At 42.0% G+C, this 24,712-nt stretch overlaps 1 protein-coding gene across 2 annotated transcripts in view; it reads right to left on the bottom strand.

The window, feature by feature from the left end:
* LOC116501370 (microtubule-associated protein 1B-like) overlaps positions 1–24,712 on the bottom strand; it is a 73,736-nt gene that overhangs the window by 40,305 nt on the left and 8,719 nt on the right. The window lies entirely within an intron of this gene.

Raw genomic sequence — 24,712 nt, forward strand, 5'->3', positions numbered from 1 at the left:
TTGGCTTCCTGAAATGCATATTTTAGTCTTGTTTAGAAATATTTCCATATATTGGTTTTGTAGATTAGAAATCTAAATACACTGATCTCTGAACAACTACTTTCACAATTAATTTTATCTTTAGAGCCCATCTTGTAGGTGTTAAAGGATTTTAACCCCATAAAATAGAGATAAGGAAACAATTTCCAAGGTCATACAGAAACCTGAAGGTTTAGAAGCCAAGTAGAGTGCTTTAGTTACATAATCCTTTTTTTTTTCTGCTGGGTACATCACAATATTGTACATTATAAAATACCAAATACTTAAAAAGCTATATATAATGGATTATTTTTTAGGACTCCCTAAGTCACCTTTAACTACTTTCCACAGCTGAAGTTCTTCTATAAACCATGTGCATGGCTAATAAGATATCTATATCATTCAACAAATAATAATTTTATCAATCCAGACATTGAAACTCTAGGTACAAAGGGCAATAGAAAACAGAAAACAGCACCCACTGAAGTTAGTGAGAAATTTGGCCAGGACTATCTAACAAAAGCAAATCAGTTTTGTCTTTTCCTTTCTTATTTTTTATACTTCATAAACTTGATACAGACAGGTGGGACAATGTAAGATTCTCTGTAAGCAGTTGTCTTGAGTTACACATTTCAATTATAAGTAAATCTTAAAAACCCGTTAACAGCAAATTAGGAAGTTAATGATTCATATGCTATGGTCAGCCCCATATCTTTAGGCTGTAATCCTCTCATTGTCTCATCATAACCTCTCTCCTGCCCTTAAATCTTAAATGCATAGTAAATAGCAAGGGAAGCTCTAGGTTATGCTACAGAACTGTTCCACTGATTTGGAGTTTTGGTTTTAAGCTGCACAGCACATAAACGTACTGCATATAAGTTAGCAGCCAACACACACCATGATGGGAGGCTGCAGTGATGCAGAGTTGACTCATCAGTCCTGAAGATCACTGAAAGTCCTTGTCCGAACCTGCATTTGGAAGCATTAATAACCAGGGAAAAGAAAAGAGAACTGCACAACATCAGACCTCTTCCAGAAACAATCTTCTCTGCCTAGAAAGAAATTTCTTCTCTTACCACCAGAAAATATCTCAGACCCAGAAACTAAAATAATCATGAGCAGAGCAGTCCATTTCCCAGTGTAATTTCTTCTGCAATAGTTACAGCAGTGTGATATTTTAACTTGGCTGAGTTATTCAGAAAAGGAATCTCACTTTTACATCCCAAATTGGTATAACTGTCAAATAGCCAAAAAAAATCTTATTTGGAAAAAAAAAACAAACAAAAAAACAAACCTGTGTGGCTCATTACCTCACACACCAGTGTTTATCAAGCAGTACCTTATATCATAATTCACAGGAATGGTTAGAAGTATAATTGTTCTTTTGTTATACTGAATGCCTGATATATTCACAACATTATAAGCCAAACCAGTTACTAGGCTGTTAAAGATGCTAAGCAAATTTGTGCATCAAAGGAAAAATGCTTGGGACTTTTTCCAGGGGCAGCTTTTTTTTTTTGCTTTTTTTTTTTTTTTTTCTGTTTTAAAAGAAGCATCGGATTTATTGCAATGATTTTGTATAACAGCACGGTTGTGCCAATCTGTATTAAACAACATAGTGCCTAACTCAATTTCAAGTGAACTACATAGGAAAACTGCCACTGAGCTCAATGAGGACTGGAGGAGTTTCTCTGATTATAAATATCTGATACTGAAAACAAGACAAAAAACATCAGCATTATGTTTCTCCTTAATGGAATTTAAGTAAGTAGCCAAGATCCTTCCTGTATTTAAAATAAAATAAAATAAAATAAAATAAAATAAAATAAAATAAAATAAAATAAAATAAAATAAATAAAATACCTTTTAAATGTACTTTATCTCCCTTCTAATATTGTCATTGCTAAAACTTCCTTTTAACATCGTTTCATCTTGCATCTCTAACTAGATAAATGTTCAACAAACTCACAGGAATTCCACTGAAATACTCAGTACACATAAAGCTAGTTACCTTAAAATGAAGGAAAGAAAAGGCTCACCCAATCATGGAAAGGAAAAACATTTATGAGCTCAAATATGAGCTCTGTCTTGGGTTCTGTCTCTTTAAGCTAAATCTTATTGATTTCTCCTAAACTGTTATTTAGGAACCTCTAATCACCCTTTATGCCTCAAAGATATGAATCAGAAAACACTTGATATTTTCACCCCATGGGAAGAGTTGTACAACTTTGGTCTGGTCCTTTGTGAAATTGTTAGAAAGCTTTAGCATACCATGATTACTTAAACTTTAAGGTCTATTCTTCCCTTTATGTACATGCCTAACACCTATTAATGCCAATGAGAGTTGTATCCATACAACAATGAAAGATAAAATTTGTCATTGTTTAAGATGCAGTGATCGCCCCTGTGCTGCTTTAGGAAAAATCTCAAGGATATTGCAAGTACTATAGAGAGTTAATCTTATTACACACTACTAATAGCATTTGTGGCAGTGTTTGCTTCTTATTCATCTGATGCCCTGTAACTGGAAAGCTGCTTCCATAACATGCACAGACCAGTCTCTGCTTAGGGGATTAATCCATAAGCTGCTATGATTCTATTCTCCTAACACTTTCTCCCCCACTGAGAACAGTTTTTGTTTACAGTTTGGATATTTGTAATTGAACAATAATGCTTTTTAAATTATTTTAAATACACGTACTTTAAACATTATTTATTTAGAAGAATCATGGATTCAAATACAGATATGTTTATTTAGGAATGAATATATTGCAATGCTTTTCAACAGCTAGTCTTCTTAAGTTACCATATGGTCAGCTTTACCTAATACTTTCCAAAAGTAAAATTGCTGCAGAGCTGATTAAGTACTCTTTAAGATAGCAATCAGAGAAAATAAAGACATCTATAAAAGAGAAATGAGTGCACTGAATACCATATGAGAGTCTCCTTTACTGGTCATCGTTGTCTTGTCTACAGAGGCTATCTATACTATTTAATATATATGGAGATATTTTTAACTAAGTTAACTTAGTGCACACTGATTAAATCAACAGAATCATGCTGACTTACATCAGCTAGTGTCCTAGCCCACAAATCACAGGTTTCCCATAGACTTGAACAGAAAGGCCACCAATCATTAAGGAATCATTTGCAGGCACCAACTGAGTAATTAAAGCAGGTTTCATTATACAAATTTCATCATGCTGTGAAAAAAAAAAAAAATCTATTGGCAACCCCTGTCCCAGACAGACCCAGTACAGTTTTAAAAGTTGTGTTGTATATATATTCCATCTGGGGATTTCATGATTCACACTGATAATTTATCTGAAGTGGTAGCTCTTATACAGTCCTTGATAGATCCCAGAGATGCAAAGGTTCTGTTTAAACTAGGGGACTTAGAACAGTCTGGATTTTTAAAGAGAGGCAGTCCACATTCTCATTTATAGAGATGGTCCCTTCATGCCTCTGTCTCTCCTAGGCAGGCTACAGGCCTTGATATTATCTCTGTGCACTGACTGCCCCTGAAAACATACATGCTCCAAGAATCCTCACCTCTGGAGGATCTTAGCTGTAGCCCCAAAAGTCATATTGTTGAAAGTATCTTCATGATGAGTTTCCCCAAATAAAACAATTGGGGAATACAAGAGCCAGAATGAAAAATAAATAAATAAATAAATAAATAAATAAATGGGGGAAAAAATAAGAAAGAAAAAAAAAAAAACAGACCTTGTGAGTTTTTTAAAATGCGATATGCTTCAGATATCCAGAATATCCAGAAAAGAGAGGAAAAATATTTCAGCTCTCATGTGAATGAGAACAAGGGAGAAAGGTAAATACAGTAGACAGTATATATATAAGTATAAATCACTTATCAAAACCCAACAGCTTAATTTTGATCTAGCAAGCCTCAAAACTTTCTGCAAGTTTTACTTGCCCTAAATTTTGCAGAATCTAGAGCAAAAATGGGATTTTTTATTGCATTTGGAAGAGGATATTCATAAGCTTTAATAGTGTGCCCTTGGACAGGCACACACAAAAGGAGGCCCATTCCAAGATACCTTGAAGAAGCCCACTGGAACAATCAAGAGAAAAAACATTTTCCTGATTCAGATAAGATGGTGTAATGCTAGAACAGTATTGATATCGCACCAATGTTTTGTCTATTGCTGAGCAATGCTGGCATAGCATCAAGACTCTGTCTCCAACCACCCCACTCCCCAAAGCCAGTAAGCTGGGGATGGCCAAGAGCTGGGGAAGGGACGTCACCAGTGCAGCTGACCTAAACTGACCAAAGGAATATTCCATACCATATGATGTCACACTCAGCAATAAAAGCTGAGGAAGGGGAATGAGAAGGGGGAGGGAGGGCTCTCATTATGAAAACATCTGTCTTCCTGAGCAACTGCTATACATATTGAGGTCCTGCTACCCAAGACATGTCCAAACAGTGCTTGCTGATGGGAAGTAGAGAATCTTTTCTCCCTTTGCTTCCATGTGGCCTTTGCTTGGTTTTTGTTTGTTTGTTTGATTTTTATTTTTTATTTTCCTTTAATTAAACTGTGCATATATCAACCTGTGAGCCCTTTTTTCATCATATTTTTTCCTCCTGTCCTTTTGTGGAGGGGGGGTGAGACAGCAGTGTGGTGGAGTTTAGCTAGCCATCAGTGTGAAACCACCACAATGGGTCAGAGACGGACTTTCCAATGCTTTAAGTAATGACCAACAGTGTAGAAATAAAACAGATTTAGATTTCAAAACAGTCTCTTCCACCCTCACTTGCATCCCTTATTTTCCAGTTTGAAGGCCTCAGCAAGTTTCCGGGATTTCCAACAATTCTTCCTTGCCCTGTTTTCCCTTATGATTTCCCTTATTATGAGACAGTACGTGCATTTTTGTTTTTTACTTAAAAGACAACAAAGCATGGGCTTAAATCCAATCAGATTCTAAGCACAGATATTGTCAGGTATAAATATTAGACCCCAAGAATAATATATGTTCAACAGTAAAACCCTCATAATGATAATTACAATTGAAGGAAATATTTTCTCTTTCATATGCAAAAGAATAAAAATAAATAAATTAAAGAATCCCAAGAAAATTGGCACATTTATTACAAACTGTCCTTGACTTGCTTACTATAAAATAAAAATAGACATTCTTTGGCACATCTCTCACTGCATATAAATTTAATCAATTTGCTGTTAGCAAATATTAAATCACAGAATCACAGAATTTCTAGGTTGGAAGAGACCTCAAGATCATCGAGTCCAACCTCTGACCTAACGCTAACAGTCCCCACTAAACCATATCCCTAAGCTCTACATCTAAACATCTTTTAAAGACTTCCAGGGATGGTGACTCCACCACTTCCCTGGGCAGCCTGTTCCAATGTCTAACAACCCTTTCGGTAAAGAAGTTCTTCCTAACATCCAACCTAAAATCTAGATATGCAGCTGTAAACATCTCTCCTGTTCCCTCGGGTGGCATGTGGACTTATATTTTATATTATATATATTATCTATAGTATATATTTAATATATATTAATATATATTTTACATATATATTTTATTTTATATTTTATAGATGTACCATCAAGCCACAGCATGTTTGCTGTTATTTGAGACTGATTGAGAGAGCTTTAAACCAGGATCAATGGGGGAGGGGAATACCATTGGGAACACTGAGGTTAAAGCAAGGGATGTGTATGGCACTGTCTGAGGGTGGCAATATACACTGCTCCAGGGAGCACTGCGGATTCAGGAGTACATCTGAAATGCCTGTATATCAATGCACACAGTATAGGGAACAAACGGGATGAACTGGAAGCTTTGGACCTTTCCCAGAGGTAGATCATTGGTATTAGTGAGACTTGCTGGGACAAGTCTCTTCAGTTTACATGGCAAGGACTTGGTAGCAGAGGGGCTGCAGGGGCAGCCTCTGTGAGAAGAGTCCAGAAGCTGCCCATGTAAGACAAGATGTTACATAAGATCCAGTTTCATGGATACAAAAGGGACATGCCACTCAAAAGAGGAGTGGCCAGCAGGTCGAGGGGCCTCTACTCTGCCCTTGTGAGGCCCCACCTAGGGTACTGCATCCAGGTCTGGAGCCCCCAGCACAAGAAGGATGTTGATCTGTTAGAACAGGTACAGAGGAGGGCCACAAAGATGATCAGAGGGCTGGAGCACCTCTCCTATGAAGAAAGGCTGAGAGAGCTGAGGCTGTTCAGCCTGGAGAAGGCTCTGGGGTGATCTCATTACAGCTTTTCAGTACTTAATGGAGGCTTATAAAAAAGATGAAGAGTGACTCTTTGCTCAACCAGACAAGGACAGGACAAGGGGGAATGGTTTTAAATTAAAAGAGAGGAGATTTAGATTAGAAGTTAGGAGGAAATTCTTCACTCGGAGGGTGGTGAGGCACTGGAACAGGTTGCCCAGAAAGGTTGTGGATGCCCCATCCCTGGAGGTGTTCAAGACCAGGTTAGATGAGGCCCTGAGCAACCTGATCTAGTGGGTGGCATCCCTGCCTATGGCAGGGGGTTGGGACCAGATGATCTTTAAGGTCCCTTACAACCCAAGTCGTTCTGATTCTATGCCACTGTCCAGAGCCGAGAAAATAAACAACACTGGTTGCGTCTTTGTGAGAGCATATTTAAGAAAGGGAAAAATTGAGCAACAGAATCTGGGAGAGAGAGGAGTAAGAAACAACCTTGCAGACATCAAGGTCAGTGAAGAAGGAGGGGGAGGAGGTGCTCCAGGCTCCAGAGCAGATTTCCATGCTGCAGCCCATAGAGGAGCCTGTGGTGAAGCATGTGGATCTGACCTGAAGGAGGCTGTGGCCCATGGAGAGGCCCCGCCAGAGCAGACTCCGGGCCAGACCGGCAGCCCGTGGAGAGAAGCCCACACAGGAGTAGATGATCTGGCAGGAGCTGCCATCCCTGGGGGACCCAGGTTGGAGCAGTTTGCTCCTAAAGGATGGACCCCATTGTGCGGATCTGTCTTTGGAGTAGTTCTTGAAGTGCTGCTGTCTGTGGGAAGCCCACGCAGGATCAGTTCAGGAAGGACTGAATCCTGTGTGAGGGACGCCACATTGTAGCAATGGAAGAGAGTGACCATGAAGCAGGAGCACCTCTCCCCCTCCTTCTTCACTGACCTTGGCGCCTGCAAGGCTGTTCCTCACTCCTCTCACTCTCCCAGGTGCTGTGTGGCGCAGCTTTTTTTTTTTTTCCCTGTCTTAAATATGCTCTCATCGAGGTGCAAAAGAACATCGCTTATTGGCTCAGCTCTGGTCAGCAGTGGGGCCCTTACCAAACATGGGGCAGCTTCTAGATCCTTCTCACAGAAGCCACCCCTATGGCCCCATTACCAAAACCTTGCCACGTAAACCCATGGGCAGTATCGGCACATCAACCCACAGCTGCTACTACTACTTATGACCTAATTAAGTACCCGTGCCTCAGATGTGCAGATCATCCTCCCTCACCCCTCTCCCTGAATAAACTGTGGAAAGGGAAGAATTTGTATGCATGTCCCTGAAAATGTCAAGTGTATGCTGACTGTTAAACAATGCTTTTCTGATGATACTTTTTAAATGGAACTGAATTTTTACACTGTGTTCAATATGAAAATTGTGGGGGCAGCAAAAGGAATATAAGATTTGATACATTTAACTTATATCTGAAAAAGCCTTTATCTAAGGAAAAAAATGAACAAGGCATTTTAACAGAACATGAATTTTAAGCATGTAAGCATTCCTGTGCAAGATTAGTAGCAGCATATATGTTCTCCCGCTTGGGGACTTATTCCCTCTTTCTGCATTTTATTACTTTGTTAACAAATGCAGATTTTTTTCATAATTAAACCAGCCATTTAAAGTTCTGAAGTATGTGATTATGTCAAGATTTTCTGCATTTTCTCCCTAATTATCAGATTAGTATAATAGTAGAAGGGAGCTGTTAGCAAAGGAATAAGATAACGAAAAAACAACAACAAAGAAATAAACACAATACTGAATTAACTCTACCTTCGAATGTTAGTACACTGAGAACTGGTCTGAACAGGTTGTCTGGCCATTGAAGAGCCACTCACCTAGTAACATTTTAAAAAGTATAAACTTTCTAAGTATTCTCCTATAGTACTGATTAACTTGAAAATGGTGTTTGAAGAGCACATGTAAAATGGAGTATGTACTGCACTGATTTTTTTTTTCATGACAACACAAAAGCAATTTCTATGTCTGAATTCGAGTATTGGCTATTAATAATTATTTCCTCCAGGGAAAAAAAATCTATATTTAGAAACAGCAATATTTCCCTTGGGCTGATATAAGGGAAATAACAGGCCTTCAATGATTCCCTAAGTATATTAAAAGATAAATCTTTCAAAATTAGGTGGAGAATATTGGGAAAGAACCCTTACTAGCTACTGGAGCTCTGTGCTTAATTTCGCATTATTATTTTTGTTTAAATGAGAAAAATAATCCAGCAAAAATTAAATGAGAAATTTTCACATGAATGCCTCTGGGCATTATTAAGATTCATAGTATTAAATGTCATTCTGCTTCATAAGAAATGGATCTGAACAAGGTAGTAAATACCTACTACCTTTATAATGGAGACAATATTTTGCATTACCAGTGTTTCTGAAACAGGATGACTGAACTGATATTTTCCCTAAATACATAGCCACAACTTCAATGCTCCATCATTTTCCAGTGGCAGCATCCATACTCCTATACTTTAGCAGCAGGTAAAATAACCCTGATTAAATTAATCAGTGTCTTCAGCTACTGTGTGTGCTTATTATAAACCCTCTAACATTGTATTTTCTGAAGATATATCCTTAAGTGCAATAATTTTAGGAGTTGTTTCATTAGCAAGTATGTTTATTAACAGTAAGCAAGCATCACTATTATAGCCAAGTATTACTAAGTATCACTAGAAGTGGCAACAGCAGCAATTGCTGTGTGCTGAGAAGAGCGCGAGGCTTGCAAAGTCCCATGGGTTGTCTGAGGGGATTTCTGGACCCTGACACCCTCGGGCTGTGTGTGATGTCTGTGTGGAGGTGCTGGCTGACAGACAACTGGTCTCATGGGAGGGCTGAGCAAGAGTTGGGCAGTGCTGGCTGACTGTGTAGCCAGTTCAAAGTACAGGCAACCATATATATCTTACCCCTAGGGAGCACCAGTGACTAGGAGCACCACAAACATGGCATGCAAACAGGAATATGGCAGTTTGTGTGAGAAAGGTGGTGTACTCTGCCAGTAGGTGGGCTACCATCTCCCCCTCTCACCAGCAGGCTTAGACTGAAGCCTTGAAGGTCTCTCTGGACTCCTGTAGTTTGTGTGAACCTACCAAGCACTTTGAGATCTCCAAGGAATTATCAGGGCTGATTAGGCAGTGCTCTGAGATCCTTGGAAGAATAGCAGTTGAGATCAGGCAAGTGCTATGCTCTGCAGCAGCCAGAAACCATCTCCCTAGCCAGGCTAGCCTGGGATGAGTGGAGGTGGCCATCCAGACAGAGCTTCCTGTTAGGGAGGCTGCTGTCCATGTGGATGGCTGCAACATCTGCAGCTCACACTCCTGGGTAAAGGAGGATGGGAGCTCCACCTGTACAAGGCGTGCACTGGTGGAGTCACTCAGGCAGCAGGTGGAAGAACTACAGGAGGAAGTCAGCAGGTTACAATGCATTAAAGAAGGAGAATAAGAAATAGAGTATTACTTGAGGCGTTGCACAGAGAATTACTAGGGCCCTGTCACACTGACCTCCAAGGAGTAGCAGACAAAAAACATCAACAAGACACAGATAGCACCTTAGAAAAGGAGGTGTCACGGTCTCTTGTAACTCGTGGCAACAGGATGATGATTCCCCTGTTTCCTCACAAGTACCAACCAGCAACAAATATGAAGCTTTGGCAGTGGATGAAATCAAAGAGCAAGACTCACAGGGTGAAACAGCATCAGCTATGCATGCTAAAAGTAACAGAAGGAAATGGCGAGTACTGGTAGGGGGTGACTCCCTACTGAGAGGCACTGAGGTGCCCATCTGCTGACTTGATATTCAGTTAGGGAAAGTCTGCTACTTGCCAGGAGCCAAGGTCTGGGATGCTGCAGGGAGACTGCCACAAGTGGTAAAAAGCACAGACTACTATCCCTACTTCTTTTCCATGCGGGCACCAACAATATGGTGCAGCATATCCTGAGAAAAATCAAGTAGGACTTCAGGGTCCTAAGGGCACAAGTGAAGGGGATGGGGGCCCAGGTGGTGGCCTTCTCCATCTTGCCAGTCAGAGACAGGGTCATGGGCAGAAGTTGACACATCATGCAGATTAACACCTGGCTATGTGGCTGGTGTCATCGACAGGGCTTTTATGATCATAGAAAGTACTATGACAAATACAGATTACTGGGGAGAACTGGTATCCACCTATATAGGAAACGAAGGAGAATCTTCACTGGCAGGTTGGCTTTGGCTGCATCATGCTTTAAACTAACAAACCTAGGCGATAGGGCCCTAAACCATGACACTCATGAGCAACAGGGAGGAAGACTGAACCTACCAGAGTAGTGAGGAATGCTCCCCAACTCTCCAAAAAGGTTCTGTCAAAAAATTTAGACAGTTGAAGGTCCAAATGAAATGCCTCTATGCAAACAGATATAGCATGAGTAACAAACAAGAGGAGCTGGTACCACCACCCATCTTGTAGTCCCAAACCTGGGAAAAAAAAACAAGAAAGCCTTGAAGAAAATAGGGAGTCCTGTAGCTTGTGTAGTCTTTCTATTGCTTGTGTAGTCTTTTAGCTGAAAGAGAGAGACAGGTAGCCTTGGGCTAGCAGAAGCAAGGAAGATAAGGGATAAAAGGTAAAAAACAAGAAGGAGAAAAACAGCTTCAGACTGACCCATGGCAACCTTTTGCTCATTAATGCTCATTAACATATTTAAATTCACACCAATCAAAATTGTAATATATGCTAATGTGGGATTTGATGTGTCATGTCTGTCGTCGTTCCCCCCCCCGCTGTTCCTTCGTAATGCGCAAACTCAGTAGAGATAAATTAGGTGAGCTGTAATAGCCAATCAAAAGTAGCCAAAGAGATAGTTTTCATAAGTTTTCTGTGTATAAATTATTGTGATTTGAGTCAGAGGTGTGCTTGCTTTGCAAAAGATTGCCAAACACCTGACTCTGCAGAGTTATATAATTATTTAATTAAAAGACCTTCATGTGGATTCTGACTCTGTGTACTTATTGTCGCGGCACACTGGGCACAAACCTACGGACAACAATCTGGAAAACTACAACTTGATTACTATCACAGAAAATTGATGGGATGAATCACACAAATGGAGTGCTGCAATTGGTGGCTATAAGCTGTTCAGAAGGAACAGGCAAGGAATGAAAGGTGGGGAGTTTGCCCTCTGTAAAACAAACAAACAAACAAAAAAAAACAGGATTGCAGGATTGATTGCACGGAGCCATCTTTGAATAACAGCAATGCACAGGTCAAGAGCTTGTGGACGAAGCCAACAAAGTAAACTTTGTGGTTGGTTTCTACTAGAGGCCACCTGATCAAGGAAAGGATGTTGATGAAGAGTTCTTTCTTACACTACAGGAAGCGTCACAATCACAGGCCCTGATCCTGCTAGGGGCCTTCAACGACCTGGACATCTGCTAGAAGAGTGGCACAACAAACTGCAATTGTTCCAAGAAACTACTGGAGTGCAATGAGGAAAACTTCCTAGTACAGGTGATAGAGAGCCCAAGCAGAGGAGTGGCATTACTGGATGTGTTGCTGACCAATGCAGAAGGAAGAACTTATCAGAAAGGCCAAGTCTGGAGTTAGCCTGTGCTGCAGTGATCATGCCCTGGTAGAATTTTCAGTCTTGAGGGGTACAGAATGGAGAAAAAGTAGAGTTAAGACCCTAAACTTCAGAAAAGCAAACGTGGTTGTTCAGAGCAGTAGTGCATGGGATCCCTTGGGAAACTGCCACAGATATAAAGGAATAAATGAGAGATGGGAGATATTTACTATCATTTTTCTTAGGGCACAAGTGCTCTCAATCCCGACACACAAGAAGTTGGGCAATTTTTCTTAGGGCACAAGTGCTCTCAATCCCGACACACAAGAAGTTGGGCAGAGGAGGCAGGAGACCAGTTTGTCTAAGTTATGAGCTCTTAGCCAAAAAAAAAAAAAAAAAAAAAAAAAAAGCATAGGCAGTGGAGGCAGGGATACGCATCCTGGGAAGATTATAGGGGTATGTCCTGGGAGTGCGAGTAGGGGATCAGGAAAGCCAAGGCACAGCTGGAGCTGAACTTGGCTAGAGATGTAAAAAATAACAAAAGGTTTCTTCAACCACACAGGACAGCAAAACAGCAAAGGAAAATAAAAGAAACTGTACCACCCCCCACCCCACCCCATGAGCAAAACAGGTAGTTTTAGTTTGCTTTTAGTTTCTCACTGTTCTAGTCTGCTAGTGATCGTCAATAAATTATATTAATCTCTCTACACTCAGTCTGTTTTGCCCGTGATGGTAATTAATGAGTGATCTCCTTGTCCCTATCTCAACCCATGAGCTTTTTTCATTGTATTTTCTCTACCTGTTCCTTTGAGGAGGGGAGAACCATTGAACTAACCATCAGTGTGAAAACACCACATCTTTGTACTTTGGGAACCATCTATTAACAGTTATACTTTTTACCTTTACTCCTCTGAATGCCCAACTGTAGAGGATACAGGGAATGACACCTTCCCCTTCTCATTCAGGCCATTGACTCTGGCAATTCCAGAGTCACAGCTCATTACACTGTACTGGGGCCTGGACTGAGCATATCAAGCAATAGCTAGCATCCTCAAGGGGAAGAGGTCTCTGGATTTGTGCAGAGATTTGTGCAGGTCTACCTGGAGGTGTGCAAAGCATTTGACACTGTCCCACACAACATCCTTGTCTCTCAATTGCAGAGACATGGATTTGACAGATGGACTATGTGGTAGATAAGGAATTGGTTGGATGGTCAAACTCAAAGAGTTGCAATCAACAGCTCAATGTCCAGGTGGAGATCAGTAATGAGTGGTGTTCCTCAGGGGTGAGTATTGGGACTGGCGCTGTTTAACATCTTTGTTGGCGACATGGACAGTGGGATTGACTGCACCCTCATCAAGTTTGCGGATGACACCAAGCTGTGTGGTGCAGTCAACATGCTGGAGGGGGAAGGAATGCCATCCAGAGAGACCTTGACATGCTCAAGAGGTGGGCCTGTGTGAACCTCTTGAAGTTCAACAAGGTCAAGTGCAAGGTCCTGCACCTGGGTCTGGGCAATCCCAAACATGAATACAGGTATGTCGATTGAGTGGATACAAAGCAGTCCAGCAGAGAAGGACTTGGGGGTATTAGTTAGTGAAAAGCTTGACATGAGCCAGCAATGGGTGCTTGCAGCCCAAAAAGCCAATAGTATTCTGCGCTGCATGAGAAGAACCAGCCAGAAGGCTGAGAGAGGTGATTTTCCCTCCTCTGCTCTGCTCTCATGAGACCCCATCTGGAATACTGTGTTCAGCTCTGGGGCCCAGAGCACAAGAATGACATGGACTTGTTGGAGGGAGTCCAGAGGAGGGCCATGAAGATCATCAGAGGAATGGAGCAACCCTCCTACAAAGACAGGCTGAGGAAGTTGGGGTTGTTCAGCCTGGAGAAGAGAAGATTCCGGGGAGACCTTATAGCAGCCTTTAGTACTTAAAGGGGGCCTACAGGAAAGATGGAGAGAGACTCTTTATCAGGGAGTATAGTGACAGGACAAGGGGCAATGTCTTTAAACTAAAAGCAAATATATTTAGATTAGACATTAGGAAGAAATTCTTTACTATGAGGGTGGTGAGGCACTGGAACTGGTTGCCCAGAGAAGTTGTGGGTGCCTCATCCCTGCAAGTGTTCAAGGCCAGGTTGGATGGGACTTTGGGCAACCTGGTCTAGTGGAAGGTGTCCCTGTCCATGGCAGGAGGGTTGAAACTAGATAATTTTTAAGGTCTCTTCCAACCCAAACCATTCTATGATCAACATGGTTTATCAAAAGCATTTTTCATGCATAAGAAAAGAAAATTACTTAAACAATAAAGTATCTGAGATCTACATCAGGTTGATCTATGTGATATATTTCATTAACATAATTCAAAACAAATGTATAAAAAACAAAAGACTATTTCAAGCTTTTATATATAAGAAGATGTCTTATATAAGACAAGAAATTTCTTATATAAGAAATATAAGAAGAATGGTATTCTATAATACAATTATTGAAAAAATAAACAAAGATTTAAACTTCTTTGGAAATTTAAAATGTACAAATAACTAATTAGTATTTTAAAATATTTAAATCTTCCACTTTAATAACTTTTTAGAATGAGCTATGCTGCTACTAATAACTTTAAAAATTCAATAGCACTAGACAAATAATTGAGTAATGCCACTAAATTAGTAGCTTGCTACAAGCATTAAATCCTATCCTTAGATACTCTTGAAGACATTGCCTTCTATTATCTATTTGAAGTATTGTTCATATAGAAAGCAACTTTGCATTCTCTTTTTCAGCTTGTCTAAACTCCATGCAGGTTCTAGAAGACTGAGAAAGCTTCAAGACAGAGCCTGAGGTTATGAAAGCATGCTGGATGGACATAATATCCATGCCAAGAAGTATGCTGGATGTTTCAAAGCCTCAAGATCAAAATCAAAACCCCTTCAGTTCGTCTCTCTTTTTAGGGGACTGTCAGACTTTATCCCATATTTATTTCCCTCAAGTTCAACAATGGTGCCAGAAACAAAACAAAACAAAACAAAACAAAACAAAACAAAACAAGTGATTTGAACATAGAAAGATGAAAGCAAGTTTTCCCTTTTCCTTCTGTTAATATTTTTTCTAGTCTATCATGTCTGTCCTGTATAGCCAGGCACAGTTGGCCATGATGGCCATTTCCTCACACTTAGGGTGATCCTAGAAACTTCAGTCCTTTCCTGACAGTCTTTTGGAATGACTCATCCAAGAGTGCTGCTCTTAATGGATACAGAAACAAATATTAAGAAACAAACCTTTCTAGAAGTATGTACTGGCTCCATCCATTTCTAGAAGTGTGTGCTGGCTGGGATGGAGTTAGCTTTCTTCACAACAGCCAGTAAGATGCTTGTATTTTGGATTTGTGCATAGAACAATGTTTATAATACACCAATGCTTTGACTATTGCTGAACAATGTTTGCACAGCATCAAGACTTTCTTCCCCCCCCCGTCCCCCGTCCCCCGTCCCCCAGTGAGTAGGATGGGGATGAGCAAGAATTTGGGGGGAAACAAAGCTGGAAGCTGGGCCAGCTGACTGGCCAAAGGGATATTTCATACCATATACAATGCTCAGCAATAAAAGCTGGGGTAGAGGGAGAAGGTTTGGTTTTTGGTTTCCAAGGCAGCTGTTGTTCATAGTCTACCTGGGCATTGGTCTGCCTTTGTGAGGTGGTGAGTGATTTCTTTTACTTCACTTGTTAGTTTTTCTTCCTTCCTTCACCTATTAAACTGTCTTTATCTTGACCCACAAGCTTTCTTGGTTTTGCTCTTTATAGTCTCTCCCGAAGGGAGGCTGGCAGGGGAGGAAGTGAGCAGCTCTCTGTGTGCTTGGCTGTTGGCCAGGTTCACCCCAAGATAAAGAGCTTACAAGAACTTGTAAAGCCTATTTGTGACGCAGGACTTGGAAGCCAAAGCCAGGATCCGTCTTTTTGCCAGAATAGCTGCCATAAAATAGGAACAGATTCTAAAAGCTGCCTAGCTTGACAGGGGAGTTGACTTGCAGGTAACAATCTCTATAGTCCATTAGAGTCACTGAAAGATTACACAGACAAAGATTATACCACTAATGCATGCAAATACAGGACATCAGGAGTATTGGCTTTTCCTCTTGACTCTAGAAACAGTTTACAACTAGTGTCTACAAGCCAAACATACCCATCATGTCTTTTTGGGAGGACGATATGGGTGTTTGATGCAATTGCATGGGTCTGTTACAGAACAGCTTTCTATTTGTGACTACTTCTAACTAAAGTGCATGTCTTCACTACTGTAGTGGGTTTACATGGCAAGGTTTTGGAAGCAGGGTGGCTTCTGTGAGAAGAATCTAAAGCTGTCCCATGTTAGGTAAGGGCCCCACTGCTGACCAGAGCCAAGTCAATAAGTGATGTTGTTTGCGCCTCTGTGAGAGCATATTTAAGAAAGGGGAAAAAAAAAAATGCTGCCTCACAACAGCTGGGAGAGTGAGAGGAGTGAGAAACAATCTTGCAGGCACCAAGGTCAGTGAAGAAGGAGGAGGAGGAGAGGTGCTCCAGGTGCCGGAGCAGAAGTTCCCCTGCAGCCTGTGGTGAGGACCACGGTGAAGCAGGATGTCTTCCTGCAGCCCATGGAGTACCACGGTGGAGTAGGGGTCCAAGCTGCAGCCCATGGAGGAGCCCACAGTGGAGCAGGTGGACCTGCACCGATGGAGGCTGCGGCCTGTGGAGGACCCCCATCGGAGCAGATTCTGGGCCAGACCTGTAGCCCGTGGAGAGGAGACCACACAGGAGCAGGTGACCTGGCAGGAGCTGCTGCCTGTGGGGGATCCAGGTTGGAGCAGTTTTCTCCTGAGGGATGGACCCCGTGGTACGGACCCATATCTGGAGCAGTTCTTGAAGAGCTGCTGCCTGTGGGAAGCCCATGCCAGATCAGTTCATTAAGGACTGCATCCCGTGGGAGGGACCCCACACTGAAGCAGGGGAAGAGAGTGACCGAGCAGAGACGAAGTGCTATAGACTGACCACAACCCACCTTCCCCCCTTCTCCTGTGCTGCTTGGGGGGAGGAGGTGGAAGAGGGTGGATGGAGGGAAGGCATTTTTGGTTTCTTTCCTTTGTTTCTCACTTCTCTAGCTTGTTAGTAATAGGCAATAAATCTTACTATCTCCCTACTCTGAGTCTGTTTTGCTTATCACGATAATTATTGTGCAATCTCCTCATCCTTATCTCAGCCCTTGAGCCCTTTCCATCGCATTTTCTCCCCCTTCCTCTTTGAGGAGGGGGAGTGAGAGAGCAGCCGTGGTAGAACTTGGCTGCCCACCCGAGTAAAACCACCACAGCTACCTACTCATACAGACTATGAGATACTAAGGGATACTCCCAGCAGTCTACAGACAAAAGCACCTGGATCCATGGCCAGCGTTAATGCAACTCTTGCAATGTTTTCTACATTTGTCTCTATATGGTACATGAAGGCTGGAGCTCTTCATGTTGATGTGAGGCTGATGGCAGCAGACATAGCAGTACTTCTCAAACTACATTTGGCAACAAAGACTAATACATGCTTCCCTTTTCATTTAGACTAGAGACAAGAAATATCTAAACTCTTTTTCCCAGTGAAGGCTGGGTCTGGTCCTACTACTGAACTCAATGGTAGGCAACTCACTGCAAATACAGAACCATTTTTATCTGAGAAGAAATATAAGTTAGCTTTCCTTGGCTGATGGGTAGGGCTCAAAGGGTTGTGGTAAATGGGGCCACATCAGGCTGGTGGTCAGTCGCCAGTGGGGTCCCCCAGGGCTCTATTTTAGGGCCAGTTCTTTTCTATGTTTTCATAAATGATTTGGATGGAGGACTAGAAGGTGTTTTGAACAAATTTGTTGATGACACTAAACTGGGAGGAGTTGTTGACTACGTCAAGGGTGGAAAGGCCTTGCAGAGAGATCTGGACAGATTGGAGAGCTGGGCGATCACGAACCCGCATGAAATTTAACAAGAGCAAGTGCTGGGTCCTGCATCTGGGACAGGGCAACCCTGGCTATACATACAGACTAGGCGTTGAGACACTGAAGAGCAGCCCCGAAGAGAGGGATCTGGGGGTTGTGATTGATAGCAAGCTGAATATGAGCCAGCAGTGTGCCCTGGCAGCCAGGAGGGCCAACCATATCCTAGGGTGCATCAAGCATGGCATTGCTAGTCAGTTGAGGGAAGTGATAGTCCTGCTCTACTCTGTGCTGCTGCGGCCTCACCTCGAGTACTGTGTGCAGTTCTGGGCACCACAGTACAAAAAGGATGTGAAACTATTGGAGAGCGTCCAGAGAAGGGCTACGAAGATGGTGAAGGGCCTAGAGGGGAAGACATATGAGGAGCAGCTGAGGTCACTAGGCCTGTTCAGCCTGGAAAAGAGAAGGCTGAGGGGAGACCTCATTGAGGTCTACAGCTTCCTCATAAGGGGGAGTGGAGGGGAAGGCACCAATCTATTCTCTTTAGTGACCAGTGATAGGACCCGCAGGAATGGTGTCAAGCTGCAATGGAAGGTTCAGGTTGGATATCAGGAAAAGGTTCTTCACTGAGAGGGTTGTCGCACACTGGAACAGGCTCCCCAGTGAAGTAGTCACGGCACCAAGCCTGTCAGAGTTTAAGAAGCATTTGGACTGTGCACTTTGTCACATGGTCTGAATTTTTGGGTAGACCTCTGTGGTGCCAGGATTTGGACTCAATGATCCTTGTGGGTCCTTTCCAACTCGGGATATTCTATGATTTCCTTTGAGAACATTCCTAAAAAAAGAGTAGAAATGGAAGTCAGTGACAGAATGATTGTCACATAAGTGATAAAATTTATTCACTGAAAGAAAAAAAAAAATCACTTATTAGCTCATCTCTGGCATTTTGGTTATTACTAAGAAAAGGAAGGCTTTGACAATTCATGGATCTTAACAGTCTTGCACTGTAATCCTCTCCTGAGACACCAAAATCCTAGCATTCCACACAAAAACAGCTTGCAAGTGGATGAGAGCACTGCGTGTGGCCTCCCTGTTGATTGCCTCTGCAAGGACACCCGCACTCCCTGGTCCCTGCACTGCTGGCAACTGGGTAGCACTGTCATTGCACCAGAGCAGCACAAGTCAGCTCAATTCCCTATTCAAGTCCTACTCTGCCTCCAGTTTCTTCCTTCCAAGACACAAATATTTTAAAACTCAAAACAAGTCTGGGAGACAACTAAAATTAGCCTCTCCAAACATATGAGCTGAAATTACTCCATTTGACAGCTATTCCAGCTATCACAGTCTCTAATAGCTGTAGAATCATATTTATAGATTGTCCCTAAATGTGTATACCAAACTACTCAAGTTTTTAAGCTGAATTAATTCCTAAGAACTTAGTGACGGTGCTCAGATTCCAGCTAATTCACCCTTTGCTTTTACTCACATAGGACTATAAAATCTACTAGACAGATCTCACAGTAGAGACAAAAAGCCAGACTGATGATCTGTTACTCTGTTTTAGGTGGGTGTAAGCAAAACAGAAGTCTGGCCTTGACTTTTTTGTTTATTTCATTTTAAGTGATAGCTTTTGCTCAAATACCTGTCATCTTATTTGATGAGTTTTGATGACTTGTGGTTTCCAGGAAGACAGCGCTAAACTCCTGGTCTTTAGGATTTTTATCAGCAACACCACAATCTCACATTGCAAGCTACCAGGTGTGCTATTATCTGGGTACAGATCAGCTTTGACAAAGGTAATAGAACTACATTATCGTTTTGGCAAACAATGGAGTTGCAGGTATTGATGACCAAAATGCCCAGGCCCAAAAATTCTCAACAGGACAATAATAATCCTTAACTGCAACTTCTGAAATGGTAGTTTTCAAAATGAAAGCTGTAAGACTTTTGGGGCAATGACCATTTCACAGAACAACAGCCTAGGAAGCCTGAAGGAGTCAAGCCTGCTGATACAGGCAGCTGCCGTGGAGATACCAAACAACTCTTGCACTGACAACTTCCTCCCTGGCCACAGGAAGACTGGTGAAAGAGTCTTGGGCACAGGTAAAGGACTCTCTTAAGCCAGCGTGGTCACCAACAGTTGAATTGTGTTCAGTAGAAGACCTTCTGGTACTGTTGAGATAGTAAGTGTGTCTTCCATGGATACACGTACTTCGTGACAAGAGGACAAAGTACAAAAAAGCCACAGTGCATTGCTTGAGCAGTATTTCTTCCTAGAGACAAAGGTTAGGGGTAACTAGGTACTGATTAGATATCTAGATAAAATTGATTTTATTTAGACAAGGTCTTGAATACACACCAATGAACAAGTGCAAAATTCTAAAAAATTGATAGAATGTTTGAAAAACTTATGCCCTGACCCTGGCAATGCTGGAGAACTACAGCTTGCAGCACTGTGCTGGGGCCTGGCTTGCACCTATCAAACAGTGATTAACACTACTGAGTACCCTCAAGGGAAGGAGGAGGAGGTCGCTGAATCTGATGACCAGATAAGAAACACTGTGGCTAAACCAGAGGGCCAACCATCTATGGTATCAGTTGGACCCATAGCCAAGACAAAACAATGGAAACAGAATTCAGCTCATTTAGTAAGGGAAGTCCCAGGAGGGAGAACTGAAATAGGCAGGCAGCTCTAAAGCAGAGTCATCACAAAAACAGGAGGAAGAAGAGACAGAAATCAAAAATGAATCAGAAACCACCCGATCCCTATCCCTGAAAGAGTTGCGAGATATACAAAGGGATTTCAGCCATCACCCAGGTGAGCACATCCTCACCTGACTGCTTTGATGCTTGGATACTGGGGCAGGTAGCCAGGAACTAGAAGGCAAGGAAGCCAAGCAGCTGGGATCCCTCTCTAGAGAAAGGGTCATTGACAGAGAAAATGGGAGAGAGCCACAAGTTCTCAGCCTCTGGAAGCAACTCCTGTCAGGTGTGAAGGAAAAGTATCCCTTCAGGGAAGATATTGTATATCACCTAGGCAAGTGGACCACCATGGAGAAAGGTCTCCAGCACCTGAGGGAATTAGCTGTGCTGGAGATGGTCTATAGTGATGTGGACAATGACCAGACACCCAAAGATCCCAATAAAGCCCAGTGTATGCCGTTCATATGGCAGAAGTTTGTACAGGGTGCACCATTACCATCATCGCATGCCAGCACACTGTCAGCTATAAATTCAAAAGATGGGATGGGACCAACAGTAGATATTGTATCCAGCCAGTTTCAGCAATATGAAGAAAATGTCTCTGCACCACTATGGACTTGCATCTCAGCTGTGGAGAAACTGTCCCAACAGGTCCACCACCTTGAAGAAAATATATCTTCCTCCTCACCCAGATGGAGCAATATTTCAGCCATTAAGAGTCAGCATTTTCCTGCTTGAGGGAGCAAGTACCCAGGATGCACAACACATGGCACCCTGTGGTTTTATCTGCGTAACCATGGGGAATATATGAGGAAGTGGGATGGAGAGCCTACCTCGACCCTAGCAGCTCGGGTACATGAACTGAAAGGAAATACAGCAGCCAAAAGGGGGTTTCCTAGGAAAATTACTGCTCTGTATTTTGTTGGGCAGTCCCCCAGAGGGAGTAGAAAGGCTGATGTTACTCCTGACACTGATGAAGGGACCTCTGCTTCGCATTTGCAAGAATTAAGAGACAGATACTCCAACCAGGACTAGAGGGGCTCTGCCTCTGGACAGGCAGAGGAAAGGGACAATCGGATTTACTGGACTGTGTGGATCTGATGGCCTGGCACATCAGGCCCGCAAGAGTACAACACTCTAGTGGACACCGGCACACAGTGTACCCTAATGCCATCAGGCTACCAAGGGGCAGAAACCCTCTGTATTTCTGGAGTGACAGGGGATCCCAACACCTAACTGTATTGGAAACTGAAGTGAGTCTAACTGGGAATGAGTGGCAAAAGCACCCTATTGTGACTGGCCTGGAGGCTCCTTGCAACCTTGGCATAGACTACCTCAGGAGAGGATATTTCAAGGACCCAAAAAAGGGTACCAGTGAGCTGTTGGCATAGCTGCCTTAAGTACAGAGAAGATTAAGCAGCTGTCTACCCTGCCTGACCTCTCAGAAGACCCCTCTGTTGTGGGGTTTGCTAAGGGTTGAAAAACAGCAGGTGCCAGTCACTACCACAGTGTACTGGGTCTGGCTGGAATGTTAACTTTCCCGGCAGCAGCCCATACAGTGCTGTGCTCTGCACTTGTAGCTGGAACAACAGTGTTATCACACCAGTGTTGTGTCTACTGCTGAGCAGCAGTGGCATAGCATCGGGCCTCTCTCTAACCCCCCTAGGGGGTGGGCAAAAAGTGAGGAGAGAAACATCACCAGGGCAGCTGACCTAAACCAATCAAAGGGATATTCCATACCATGTGATGTCACACTCAGCAATAAAAGGTGGAAACAGGAAGAAGAGGGGAGGGGTGGGCTCTTGTTGGGAAAACATCAGTCCTCCTCCCAAACACCGGCTACGTGCGTTGAGGCCCTGCTTCAAGGACGTGGTCAATCATCGCTCATTTGTGGGAAGTAGAGAGTAATTTCTTTCCTCTGCACTTCCACATAGCCTTCATTTATTTTATTTGTTTGTTTTCCTCCCTTCTTTTTATTTTCTCTTTCCCCCTCCCTTTTCCCCTTTCCCTTTTTATTCCCTTTAGTTAAATTGTTTAGTTCATAATAATCTTTATTTAATTATTATTATTATATCCCTTTAATTAAATTATCCTTATCTCAACCCGTGAGTTGTTCTTTGCTTTACTTCTCCCCCTCCTCATCTAAAAGAGAGGGAGTGAGAGAGCGGTTGTGGGGTTTAGCTGCCCAGCACGGTAAAACCACCACACACAGCTGTGCACCGGCAGCAATATCACACCAACCGAGACTCCCTGATTCCCATCCATGAGCTGGTTCATCAGCTGGAAAGCCAAGGAGTGATCAGCAGGACTCACTCACCTTTTAATAATCCCATATGGCCAGTGAGAAAGTCTAATGATGAGTGGAGATTAACAGTGGACTATCGTGGCCTGAATGAAGTCACGCCACCGCTGACTGCTGCAGTGCCTGACATGCTAGAACTCCAGTACGAACTGGAATCGAAGGCAGCCAAGTGGTACACCACAATTGATATCGTTAATACATTTTTCTCCATCCTTTTAGAAGCAGCGTGCAGGGTAAAACCACCACAGCAGGGTAAAACCACCACAACACTGCAGGCATATGGTGTGGGGATAGATTTGACCCCATTTCCTCCAAGCTTCCTTTTTAAGAATGACTCATACCCTTCACATTGATACACGTACTGAGCTGGTGGTGCATAAATAAAGAGGCTTCAGTCAGTAGTCAAGCCTCACTACAGTAAGAGCTGTGCAGACACACTAAATTCCTCTGCCCTTCCTCATGAGTAAACTATCCCTATTTTTGTGTTACACAAAGAGTTCAGTCTCAGAAGACTGGAGAGAATAAAAAAAAAAAGCTGTTTAATTACATCCCATCTGACATGCCATACACTATCCTCTCACCTTGGATGAACACTTTCTGTAGAATTTGGGTAGCCTCTTATACAAGGAATTTCTGAATTTGAGACCATAAGGAAATATGTACTTCCAACCATCATTTTAGTATTTATGTTGCCAGTTTCACAGATTGAACACTCACCAAAATTCAACATTTGGGCATTGTAACAAATGAAACATTCTAAAATTTTATGAACATATGGCAACAACAACAAAAAGCTCTCCTTCACATCAAACAGTAGAGAAGACACAAAGGACCCTCATCAATTTTGGCAACTTATTGTTTAAAGATTGAGCAGTGCTGAAAAAACACATACTTTACTGGTTGACATAGAGATGTTGATTAATTCCAGTCGCATGCAATTAAGCTGTAATTCAACACAATGACAGGCTCAGACAGGTCTAGACAAACAAGAAAAACAACAAAAAATACAATTCCTAAAGGATTCTATAATATATCTATAGAAAAAAAAAAAAAAAAAAAAAGAAAAAAAAAAAGAGAGGCGCATAATCTTTCATTTATCATATAAAAATAGAGTATTTAATTCATGCAATGCTATTCAATGCTATTAAGAGATAACACCTTAAAAAGACAGCAAAAATTATTAAACACATTAGAATATTTTGCTGAAGAAGCAGCATAGGATCTTTTTTCCCCCTGAAGTTTTAAAGATGAAGTTTTGTACATGTTAAAGATCTGTTGGTTTTCAAACCAGGGAAAAAATAGAGGCATATCTTTTCCTTAAATCTGGCCATATTTTACTCTTTATAGATATGGGCAGATATGACAAAGTCTGCTATAATCTATGCTGCAAAAGGAATAATTAGTTACATAAGACATTTTGGTACATTATACAAGACCATCAGGTCAATGCTGTCATGTTAGCAAGACATCACGATCTCTTTGTCAACAGTGTATAGTAACTGACACTAGGAATGTGATACAGTAGCATGATACAACATTTCATGGCCCTTTTCACCATACTTAAGAGATGTTGCTGAAGCTGGAATTTATAACGTTTATTAGTACTAGGTTGTACTGGTCAACGTGCACATGGCCACAATGATTTCACCAATGAAAGCAAACTGTACTCCTTTGAGAAGGCTATATATTTTTATATGAAAACCAAGATTAATTTTCACACATGCTCATTCAGCATTTGTGTTAAAGTAGTAAGATGTTAAAACTTACCAAACACTTCAGTCCCATGCAACCAGAACAAAATCAAGTTTTACAACTCAATTTTATTTTTTTTTTATTTTTTATTTTTAATTTTATGAATCCTCTAAAGGAAGGACAGCCTTGAAAAGGAAGCAGATTTAGTCTCATGAGTCCTGTAAAATGTTAACTTTCTCATGAAAAACAAAGATCCTGTAAGCCAAGAT

Source organism: Aythya fuligula, chromosome W, assembly GCF_009819795.1.
Source record: "Aythya fuligula isolate bAytFul2 chromosome W, bAytFul2.pri, whole genome shotgun sequence".
Lineage (NCBI taxonomy): Eukaryota > Metazoa > Chordata > Aves > Anseriformes > Anatidae > Aythya > Aythya fuligula.